This window comes from Cervus elaphus, chromosome 33 (genome assembly GCF_910594005.1).
Source record: "Cervus elaphus chromosome 33, mCerEla1.1, whole genome shotgun sequence".
NCBI lineage: Eukaryota > Metazoa > Chordata > Mammalia > Artiodactyla > Cervidae > Cervus > Cervus elaphus.
Window position 1 is genome coordinate 67,802,878 of NC_057847.1, and position 12,644 is coordinate 67,815,521.

A 12,644-nucleotide genomic window follows, 5' to 3' on the forward strand; every position below is an offset into this window, starting at 1 on the left:
CCCCAGTCATTTGCTACTAGGGATTCATTCATATCTCTACTGTCAATCATCCGCTGATTGTTCCATTTAAAGATGATAACAAAAGAGGGAAGGAGGAAAAGAAAGAAGGAAAGAAGTCAGGAAGAGAGGGAAAGATGGGGGAGAAAGAAAGAGAGAGAAAAGAGAGAGAGAAGGAGGAAAGGGAGGGAGGCAAAGAAAAAGAATCCGCCACCCAAATAAGAAAAGGAGTCTGCGGTGCTCTGTTATGTTCTTAAGTCATGCAAGCTTTGAAAAATTCCCTTATCTTGTTTTCTAAGTTCTCACAAACTACTTGATAAATACCGCAGTTATAATATTTGTTGTTTGCCTATATAATATCCATTCTCTTTTTTCTAATAAATGTGCCTTAATTTCCTAATGTGCCTAATTTCCTAATTTCCTACGCTCCCTCACTTCCAGGAAAAGTGGTTTGGGAGAGCTCTGTCTAGTGTGGACTTCAGTAGAGAATGTGAGATTCTGCTCTGAACAATCAAAGCACTCTAGTCCCATGACCACTGATTCAGTGGTCATTTGACCCAAACAGGGCCAATCAGAACTAACCTCAGAAGTTTTATGAAAAATACCAGAAAATAAATTATATTTCAACATAATTTGGGAAGAAAGTTTGGGGCTGCTAGAGGCTCCAGGAGGAAAAAGAAGCCAAGGCCAAAAAAAAAAAAGAAAAAGAAAAAGAAAAAAGAACCAGGAGATGCAAAGACCTTCCTGAGAACTTGGAAGTACAGGGCACACCAGCATGCTACAAGTCAGCTCGACTAGTGAACTTTTCAGTCACTGACACTTTTGTTTAAGCCACGTCCAGGTGGGCTTCTTGTATTTGTCACAGAAAGAGGCACGGTGAATAGCATCTATTTTCTGAAAGTAGATAACCAAATTTTACCAGAGTGTCCAAAATCAATTATTTCTAATTAAAAGCATGACAATCATGTGTGCATGATTTTTTTATTTCAAATTTTAAAATTTTAAAATAAATTTTAATTTATTGTTTAATTCTTACCCTGACTGTAATGTATTAATTATATAATTATTTATTTAGCAGCTCTTTCCTCCAATGTTATAAGCTACATGACAGCATGAAACATAGTATAAAGCAACCTATTTGTCTGGTACAGCACCATGCTTTCAATTTCAATTAGCGTACAGTAAAGACCAAGATAGGTAAATGAGACATATAGGGAGAGATAGGTGATAGACATTATTAAATGTATATTCTGTCAACTCCCCCATCCTCTGCAGTTCAGCATTTGGTGACTTATGCTTTGGGAACTCATTCACAACACTTGCTGTTATTCTAACAGCTTTCCCTTTCTGATCACATGCTCTCCGAAAATCTTTTTCTCCCTTCTGACTTCATCCTTGTATTAGCTAAAAAATGTTCATCTTTTGCTAGTAATAAGCTTATTCGCAGAGATGCCACTCACACTCTTTAAACCTGGAAAATATTCCTGGTAATATAGAGATGGTGCTCATCCCATATGGGAGGATATAGTATTTACACAACCATACATTTTTATCATACCTTTGAGGGTCCATGCATCCTCCTGCATCTCAAGATGAATTAGAAATTCTTTGTGATGCTTTGGCTTCCCAGGTGGTGCTAGTGGTAAAGAATCTGCCTGCCAATGCAGAAGATGAAAGAGAGGTGGGTTCGATTCCTGGGTCAAGAAGATCTCCGGGAGTAGGAAGTGGCAACCCACTCCAGTATTCTTGACTGGAAAATCCCATGGACAGAGGAACCTGGCAGTCTACAGTCTAGGGTATTGCAAAGAGTCAGACATGATTGAGCACACATGCTTTTTTGTGATGCCTTACTCCATTTAAAAATCAGAATCTTTTTCGTTGTGTTGGAGACCTTTTTAAGACTCTTAAATTTTCATTTGTCTCCTCCCTACCCATTATAGATACAAGACTATGAATTAACCTCAATTAACAACATGGTTAAAGGCCAACAAACACTATCCAACCTCATAAAAATAACAGAAAAGCAAACACAGAGACTTCCCTCTTATTTAGGTGCTTACTTTAAAAGTATTTAACCTTTGCAAGAACTTCTGGAAAAGCTTTTATGTTTTGTCTATTTGTATTGAAAATTAATAAATAAATGTAGATGAAAATGGTTCGTTTACTTCTCAATTGTGCCCAGATTAACCAAATGTCTTTTGAAGTTGATGACTTCCAGTTGTTTTGTGCAATGGACAAGTGCTTCCACTTTATGGGGCTGGGAGAGAGCATTATAAGTGGTAGCTAATTGGACTGCAAGGAGATCCAACCAGTCCATCCTGAAGGAGATCAGTCCAGGGTGTTCACTGGAAGGACTGATGTTGAAGCTGAAACTCCAGTACTTTGGCCACCTCATGCGAAGAGTTGACTCATTGGAAAAGACCCTGATGCTGGGAGGGATTGGGGGCAGGAGGAGAAGGGGCCGACAGAGGATGAGATGGCTGGATGGCATCACCGACTCGATGGACATGAGTTTGAATAAATTCCGGGAGTTGGTGATGGACAGGGAGGCCTGGCATGCTGTGATTCAAGGGGTCGCAAAGAGTTGGACACGACTGAATGACTGAACTGAACTGAACTGAATAATGCAGTTTAGGCAGCAATTAACACAAATAACACATTGATTAACTTCTATGTAAGAGCTAAGCCATTTTCAATTTGTAACCATAGACTTACACTGGTTTCAAACTTGAGAAATTTTAAAATGCATGCTAATTAGGGTCCATAAAGAAAAACAAAACAATAATGATGATGATAGTAATGATAGCTAGATAGCACTTACATAACTGAGTTTTAGATTTACAAGGGACCCTTGTAAATGCTTTATACAAATTAATCCATTTAATCTTCTCAAATACCATTTGAGACAGGTAGTATGATCATCCTAGATGAGAACAACATTATGCAGATTAGGTGGGAAATGTTAACTGCCAAGGGTCTCAGGTGAGACTGAATACAGCATGTTGGAGAACCCAAAAGAAGATCAGATGCTGATAAATAACTTTCACATAATATTTTATAATTTGTTTTCATTTTCTTTCTAGTACAGACCTGTTATTAAGTATATAAATTTTCCAAGCAAGAGAATATTTATTATTGCTATTGGTTTATTTTTGACTGTTCCTTTTTAACTTTAATTTCAAAATGTTTTGTTCAGGGAATGTGACCTTCCATTATATCATTTCTTCTGATTGTGAAAATTTTAAATATTCTTTCCTAAGTATAGGAGAAAAAATGTATTAAGAGTGCAGCATTCTCTCTCTCTCTGTACCTGTATAGTATATGTACACTACATATGCATCAGTTCAGTTCAGTTGCTCAGTTGTGTCTGACTCTTTGCGACCCCATGAATTGCAGCTCGCCAGGCCTCTCTGTCCATCACCAACTCCCAGAGTTTACTCAAACCCATGTCCATTGAGTCGGTGATGCCATCCAGCCATCTCATCCTCTGCCGTCCCCTTCTCCTCCTGCCCCCAATCCCTCCCAGCATCAGGGTCTCTTCCAATGAGTCAACTTTTCACATGAGGTGGCCAAAGTATTGGAGTTTCAGCTTCAGCATCAGTTCTTCCAATGAACACTCAGGACTTATCTCCTTTAGGATGGACTGGTTGGATCTCCTTGCAGTCCAAGGGACTCTCAAGGGTCTTCTCCAACACCATAGTTCAAAAGCATCAATTTTTCGGCACTCAGCTTTCTTTATAGTCCAACTCTCACATCCATACATGACCACTGGAAAAACCATAGCCTCGACCAGACGGACCTTTGTTGGCAAAGTAATGTCTCTGCTTTTTAATATGCTATCCAGGTTGGTCATAACTTTCCTTCCAAGGAGTAAGCGTCTTTTAATTTCATGGCTGCAGTCACATATGCATAGACATTAAATAAAATTGTTAGTTTGAATTTTATAATTCCTCTTTATTTTGAATCTAGTATCATCATCAAAAATGTTTGGAATGAAGTATCTTAAAGGTTCTAACACTTAGGGATCAGTAAATTTCTCCTTGTATTTCTATCAGCTTAGTTTTATATAGGTAGCTTGATAATATATTTTAGGCATAGAAGGTTTCATGACTTTACTTGAACCAATAAGATGTATTTTTAGCTTGTCCCATTCATCACTCTATTTTCTGCTACTATAATTGACTCCACAGTGCTGGTGCAATGTGTGACTTTTGTTATTAAAATTTGCCCTATATATTGATATATTTTCTATTATTTATTATCACACTTTATGTTATCATATTTTTCACTCACTCATATATGGAATATAGCTAGATTTGGGATTGTGGTTAATTTGGCTTCTTTCTTTTGTCATTTATTTATTTTATTATTTCTTGACTGCTTGCCTGCCTGATGCTGAAGATTTTGTTTATAATAAGGAAATAGAACTTGTGTTTATTGTACTTACTAACTTAGCATTCCTTAGGTTGGGGTCCCCAGAAAGGACAGCCAGAGGCAGGGAGCACAGTAAAGTCAAGTGGAGAGACGAAGGGAGAGTCGGTAAAGAATATTTATGGAGCTGATGCTTGACCTTCAGAACCACCCTTCCAGAAAACGGTCTGAATCAGAACAGTATGCTCTCGGGAGAACAGGGTGGGAATTTATCCACTCCCTCCTATTGCTCACTACTCAAAATTCTCGTTGATGGGATGTTAATTCTTCCTTGCCCTGTATTCTGGCTGCACATGGATGGGAACTGAGCAAAAATCCTTAGCTACTTGCACTTATCTGTGAAAGATGAAATGCTGGGAACAGGAGGCATGAATGAGGCATGAGGCGAGGGTGTTGACATGCAATGCAGCCCCACCTGGAGAGGCTGTTCTGTGTCTACTCAGAGTCAGTCATCACAGAGGTGGCTGGGAGAAGAGCAGGTGAGTCTGAGAAGGTGAATGAATGGTGCATAGGAGGTTTTTAGTGTGGTCTTCAGCCTAATATCTATTTTGTTGTTTGTTTTTTTAAATCTCATTTTAATTCATCAAATTGTCTTTTCTCATTTTTTTCTAGTTTTTATTTAATTTCATTTTAAAGATTTTATTAGAGTATAGTTGATTTACAATATTGTTAGTTTCAGGTACACAATAAAGTGAATCAGTTATATGTATACATGTACCCACTCCTTTTTAGATTCCTTTCCCATAGAGGTAATTACAAAGTATTGCGTTCTCTGCGCTCTGCAGTAGGTCCTTATTAGTTATTTTATATATAGTAGTGTGTATTTGTCAATCCTAATCTCCCAGTTTATCCATCCCCTCTTCCTCCCTGGTAACCATGTTTGTTTTCTACATCTGTGACTTTATTTATTTATGTTTTGTAAATTAGTTCATATGTACCATTTTTTTAAGATTCACACATAAGCAATATCATACTGCATTTATCTTTCTCTCTCTGACTTATCACTCAGTATGACAATCTTTAGGTCCATCCATGTTGTTGCAAAGCATTATATATCATATGCTTAATAGTTACAACTATTTAATACTTACAACTGTTTAATAAACACATTCATAGAATAATTTTTAGTGTCTATTTAGAAAATGAACATAACATACTTTCACTCTCTTATGTGCTCCATCTCCACCAGTTACCCTGTGTTGACATTCTCAAGGTTTAATTAAGTATTAATAAAATTTTTGCAATATTTCTGCATTATCCCACAATAACCATTATATGTTTTTTTTTTCTGCATTAATGGGGAAAAAAATCTATTTTTGAGTTCACTGTTTTCTTTTATAGCTATATCCACTTCTCAATTCAACCCGTCAATTGAGTTTTCTATTTATTTTATTTCAATTGGAAATTAAAACCTTAAAGTAAACTCTTTTAAATGGCAACTGCTTGGCATAAACTGAGAAGAGTTGGGACAGGAGTGGCCCATCTACTCTAATAATTATGGTGATGAATGGCTAGGTGACCTCTCCTGTGCTTAGCATCCACTGACTCTGATCATGGGGGTCCCCTAGAGTGCTACCGTATTAGCACAGGATTGATACAGAAGTCTGGGGCTCTGTTTTCGTATGTTTGTTTTATTACCTTCATAGTTCTTTCTAATCTCCTTTCTAAATTACAAGGATTCCTCAAAATATCTGGTTTGCTAACAACATTCTTCAGTTTTTAGTGCTCATTTGAAGATGTGCACACACATGCCCACATGCGTGTGTGTTTGTGTTTGTAGTCTTTTTTCCCGGTGGTACCCTCTCCCTATCTCCTACCTCTTTCTCTCCTCCATCCTGCTTTTGCTCTCAGAATTTTTCTCATTATATAGAATTTTGAATAACAGAGTAGAACTGTACACTCAGTATATTCCGGTTCAATCTCCAGTACATTTTCTAATTAGCTATATGTTTTTATTTTGTTACTCTTAGTTTTCATTAAAACATATTTTTTTAAAAAGCAAGCTGGATAATTGGGTTAGTATATCCGAGTGTATTTAGTGGATGAAGGTGTGTTAGTCGCTCTGTCGTGTCCAACTCTTTGAGACCCCATGAACTGTAGCCTCTGTCTGTGGAATTCTCCAGGCAGGCATACTGGAGTGGGTAGTAGTAGTAGTGGTAGTTAAGTCACTAAGTCGTGTCTGACTCTTGCCACCCCATGGACCATAGCCTGCTAGGCTCCTCTGTCCATGGGATTCTCCAGGCAAGAATACTGGAGTGGGTAGCCATTCCCTTCTCCAGGGGATCTTCCCAACCGAGGGATCAAACCCAGGTCTCCCACATTTCAGGCAAATTCTTTACCATCTGAGCCACTAGGCCAGCATGATTTTGTGGATAATCTTTTTAATTTTCAGCTGGTAAAGAATCAAACCTGGGTTTGATCCCTGGGTTGGGAAGATCCCCTGGAGAAGGGAAAGTCTACCCACTCCAGTATTCTGGCCAGGAGAATTCCATGGACTGACTATACAGTCCATGTGGGGTTGCAAAGAGTCGGACATGACTGAGTGACTTTCACTTTCACTTATTAAATTTTAAACTATGTTAACCTTAGCAGTTGCCCAGAGACTGCCTGCCATCCTCCATTCTGCTCAGTTCCTGAATCAGAGTAACACTTAAGTGATACGTTAATAAACAGCAAAGTATTTGGACTTACCATCATTTTAAATTATGTGACTTGATAAACTGCATATTACTGCTTAAGATAAACATTAAAAACATTTAACATTGTAAGTTAAAACTGTATTAGTCTAATCTAGAAACCACATCACAAGTGAATATGTATTAATTTGTAAATATAAATGTCTAACTCTGTCACTCATCTTACAGATTATAGACCGTTAGGATTGAATACCAGTTGTAATTTTGTCACACACAAGTCTTCATGTGTGCATACTTTATGTCCTTACCTATGTACACATTTATATCTCTACATTATTTTCTTTACCTCTCACTCCTGAGGGCCTAGGGTTCAGTCCCTAGTGACCAAGACGGTAAAGAATCTGCCTGCAATTCAGGAGACCTGGGTTCAGTCCCTGCGTTGGGAAGATCCCCGGAAGAAGAGAAAAGCAACCCACTCCAGTATTCTTGCCTGGAGAATTTCATGGACAGGGGAGCCTGGCGCTGCAGTTCATGGGGTTGCAAAGAGTCGGACAAGACTCAGTGACCAACACACACACACGCACAGAGGGAACTAAGATCCTGCAAGACATGCATCATGGCCAAAAAAATATAAAAAAAGATTCCAACCAGGTCCAGGACTCTTAGGGATCTGTGAAAGTCATAATGAGAGAAAAGATGGTAACAATAACCCTATATGCAAAACAGAAAAAGAGTATCCTTCAAACTGTTCAGTCATTTCCTTACAAAAATCAGTGTTTTACTCAATATCTTTGATGAGATCACAAAGACTAAAGGAGCAGTACTTCCCTGCTTTTGTTGGAAATGAATGAACTCAGTCTTTACCCAGTTTAGCACAGCAATAAGGTGGTAAATGAAACTGATAAGGTTTGATGACACAGATCCAGATTCTAATTCCTGTGTCTTATCACACCCTTGTGAATTTAGGCAAATTACCTCTTTGAAAGCTTTTATTTTTTTAACTTCTCATTTGGCAAATGAGCATAACAATCAGAACAATATAATGATTATTTTGAGGAATATGTATTTATATACATATAGGGGAATATACATATATAGAGAGAAAATGTATACTATGTATACATTTTATATGTATAGTTATTTTATGCTGAATAACAAATATATTTGCGTTTTTTACCATAATATAATCATACTTACCTATGTGTTCTATGTGGTGATAGTTAATAAACCAACTGTGTGTGCTTATATAGTGTTCAAATTTAAATAAAACAGGATTGAACTTAATGCCCTGGTAAATAGATATGTATCATCATAATCTATTAATATGTGTAAGCTCTAAAATGAACAAATACAATGAAACCCCACAGGCTTATAAAAGTATAATAAGAAATACATTATGTGGTGATAAGGGATCATACGTCATGCAAATGTGGCATTGCATGTATCTTTGTGTTTAGGAATATGCTTGCCAGCTATGCCACACTAGTCATCACTTCTTAACATATTCTGGTCCTTAAATAGCACACAGATAAAACTAAAAGAATAGTCCCATCTTTGATCAATGTTCAAAACAAATATATGGCAGAGAATTATTTACAGCACACTTTTTCCAGAGGGCAATAGATTATTCACTACCATGTCAAATCATATAATTCAGCTAATTTAGATATGATAGATTACAGTAAAAGAGCATGATTTTAATAATGAGTGTAAAATAGTGTTAACTCTAATCAATCAGACATTTGTTAGCATGCTAACAACCTGATTACTGTAGTATCGGCTACCAAACAGGTAAGAGTATATGCTTATAAAAAGATAACAACATTGATTACAGTATATGGGTTCACTTATTCTAGGAACAATAAGTATAAAGATAAGTGTAGAGATAATAATTTGTTAATTAGATGTGTTTTAAATTCACAGTTGCTGACACTTACTGGCTGCTTCTCTTCACCTCTCTGAATTTTAAATAAAAAGTGCCTTAAATAACTTAGAATTTTCTGCAACTCATTTATCAGTGCACTTAGCCTTCACCTAATAAAAATGCATTATTTGGCTTCAGCATGAAATTTCCCAGATAGTCCAAGGCAAATCTGCCAAATCGATGCCAATACTTTTCTAAGTATTTTGAAAATTAATCTTTAGAAAGGATGAAAGTTTACTTTCCTAACTTTGCAATTAAATGAATATTTTCTCTTCATAAACAGAACTTAATGAATCAATGTTTATGCAATTGTCTGTTTGCCAGTTAAACACTTATCTTAGAGCTCATAACTACCCTTGCTCGTCAAGGAGTCAGCAATAGAACATTCTTTCTTTTCTGTCTTTTTTTTAGTAACCTTTCTTCTGCCAACTTTTCACTTACTCTTTATCCTAACTGTTTTTGCTCATCGTCTTTGCTTTTTACTCCTTGCTTTTTCCATTTCTCCACCCTGCTCCACTTCCTTGGCAGTGAAGCAATAGTGATACCTCATAAAAGCTAAGTGGGGAATAGCTGGTGAAGGTGTAGATCAGGCAGGAGAGGGAAGTCACAGTCTTAAAGCTTGATCACCTTGGTTTAAAACATTTCGGAGCTGAGATGGAGAAATTTTCCTGGCCCAGAACCCAGGGACTCAAAAAAAAATTTTTTTTTTCCATTAGATTTTTCTCGAAGAGAAGATTACATGTTCAGATCGTTCAATGTCATTGGCAGTGATGCTGAGGAAAAGCCAGAGAGCGAAGAGCTAAAAAAAACAGGGGCAGCAAGGAGAAACTGTCTAGTTGTGCACAGGAGAGAAGCTGAGCCCAAAGTTGAGATAATGAGAGTGAATTTGAAAGAGACAGGGACGATCGAAGGAATACAACATTAAAAGAATCCCTGGAGGATTCAGCAATCGGTTGCAGAAAGGACAGAAGTGAGTCACAGATTAGAAATGGAATGAATGCACATTTATGCGTTCTTTCCTAGCTCCTTTCCTAAAAAGCACATCTATCACCGGATGGTTATCTGAACAAGAGTCCCGCTGAAGAGGGTGACAATCAGCCTAAGCCAAGCAGACAAGTAACTCTGCTGCAGGGAACAGCCCTAGAAACAGGTTTTACGATTTAGCATAGATATGTCTTTTTTCTTAAAAGAAACAATCTCAGCTTATATTTTATTCATAGAAGCCATTCTTTACTCTATCGCCTTGAGTGATTTTGGCGGTGAGTAGATGTGAGGGTAGTAGCTTTAAATTCACCTGTGCCCTTGAAACAGCAGGTGCAGTACATTCAGCATCGTTACCCTGCCGCTCTTTTGCCTGCTCTGTGGGCCTGTTATGAAACTCCTCTTTTCAGAAAATTGTATTCTGGTGCTATTATTGAATTAACACGTTTCTTAAATGTACACACACACACACATCTCTCTGAGAGACTTATGTAAATAATCCAAGGACAGCAAAAAGGCATACTCTCTAGGAAAAATTTTTAAAATGTCTAAAAATGCCCTGCTACCTTAGTTTCAAGGGAGATGCAAGGACCTATTAATGAGGCTTACCAGGTGACTCAGTGGTAGAAATCCGCCTGCCACTGCAGGAGATGCATGTTCGGTCCCCGGGCTGGGAGGATCCCTGGAGAAGGAATGGCAACCCATTCCAATAGTCTTGCCTGGAAAATCCCATGGACAGAGGAGCCTAGAGGGCTACAGTCCATGGGGTCTTAAAAGAGTCAGGCACAACTTAGCGACTAAACAACAACCACGTTAGTTTCAAGGGACATGCATGGACTTATTAATAATGAGTGGACATGTTATATACTAAATAGAATGTCAAAGTATATATTTTCTTTCAGATAGAAACAGCAAGCATGATATTCCTGATTCTGCTTCCCACATTAAAGAATAATTATTATCTGTATAAAACATAGTGTTTATTTGCACACTGAATTTTAAAAGTTGTGATACATTTCTAAAAAAAAAGTATTTGAGCTGTGCATCCTAACGTTAGCTGCACATTGGAATCCTCTGGAGAATGTAAAAATACTGAAACCAGAATTCCACCCTGAGAAATTCTTATTTATAAAATTCTCCCTAGTCAATCTCATACATAGCCAATGTGGAAATCACTATATTAGGGCCTGCCTGTGGTTTAAAAAATAATTTCTTCCCTACCAACATAACAATAAAATAGGATGTTGGAGGAAAGTTCCTTCTGAACTTTGTATGTGAAATCAATCTTGTTCGATTTACAGTTCTGTCACTGGATGATCCTGGTATTGAGTTGACCTGAGTCATCCCTGCATTGAAAGAACACAGTGTAGAAAGAGGAATAAGAACACTGGAATCAGGGATTTCCATGGGTGTCGGCCCAGCCATTTGCTGACCTGCTGAGATGCTTTGAAAATGACTAAATCTCTGTTAATGTCAGTTTCCCCGCCAATAAAGTAGAAGTGATTAAAATATATGCTTAACAGCCCAGAAGCTGTTTGTTTTTTTCACATATTTACCTTTTTATTTTTTGGTGAGAACTCTCTTGGCAGTTGAATTATGCAATACAATACAATGCTATCATCCCCTCATGGGTCACTAAAGCAACCCTGAATATTCATTGGAAGGACTGATGCTGAAGCTGAAGCTCCAATACTTTGGCTACCTGATATGAAGAGTTGACTTGTTGGAAAAGACCCTGATGCTGGGAAAGATTGATGGCAGGAGGAGAAGAGGGCAACAGAGGATAAGATGGCCTGAAGGCATGACTGATTCAATGGACATGAACTTGGGCACACTCCAGGAGATGGTGAGGGACAGGTAGGCCTAGCATACTGCAGTTCATGGGACTGCAAAGATTTCCACACAACTTGGCAACTGAACAACAACGTTACTAACTCTAGTGACCATGTTATACATTAGATCCTAAGATCTTACCGATCTTATACCTAAAACTTATACCCCTCCTTATTTCATCTACCCCTTCCCCTAGCAACATTTTTTAATCTCTGTTTCTGTGAGTTTGGTATTTTTCTTTTTACAAAAAGAGTCCACATATAAGTGATATTATTCATTACTTGTCGTTCTCTCTCTGACTTATTTCACTTAGCAGAATACCCTCAAGTTTCACCCAACTTTTTCTTCAATTCCACACAGAATTGTCAGATATGTGCTTGGAAATTATGACATCCTTGTTAAGTTTCACCCAACTTTTTGCAATTGGCAGGAGTATCTTCTTTTTCATGGTGCAACAATATTCCATCACATATGTGTACCACATGTTTATCCATTTATCTGTGATGGACACTTAGATTGTTTCCATATCTTGGGTACTGTGAATAATGCTGATATGAGCATGGGAGTGCAGATACGAGAAACTGTTTGAACTAAATGAAATAATATGTATAAAATTTCTCACATTGGAAATATTCAGCATGTAATTCCCTTTTCCTTTACTACTGAATTGTAACCTTTCATATTCTCTGGTACTACTTTAGGATAAAATAGGCAAAATCAAGTGAAGGTGATCAAAATCAAGTCTGTCTATTTATTGCCTTGGCAACAACTCTGTAAAGACTGGAACGAGGTACTTTTAAGTTTTAAGGAAGAGAAATAATTTTTTTAATAACATACACACA

At 37.4% G+C, this 12,644-nt stretch overlaps 1 non-coding gene across 1 annotated transcript; it reads right to left on the reverse strand.

Moving 5' to 3' along the window:
• Positions 1-12,134: 12,134 nt before the first annotated feature.
• LOC122688895 lies at positions 12,135-12,206 on the reverse strand. Its single transcript, XR_006339630.1, has one exon. It is a non-coding gene; the product is annotated as a small nucleolar RNA SNORD121A (small nucleolar RNA).
• Positions 12,207-12,644: the final 438 nt, after the last annotated feature.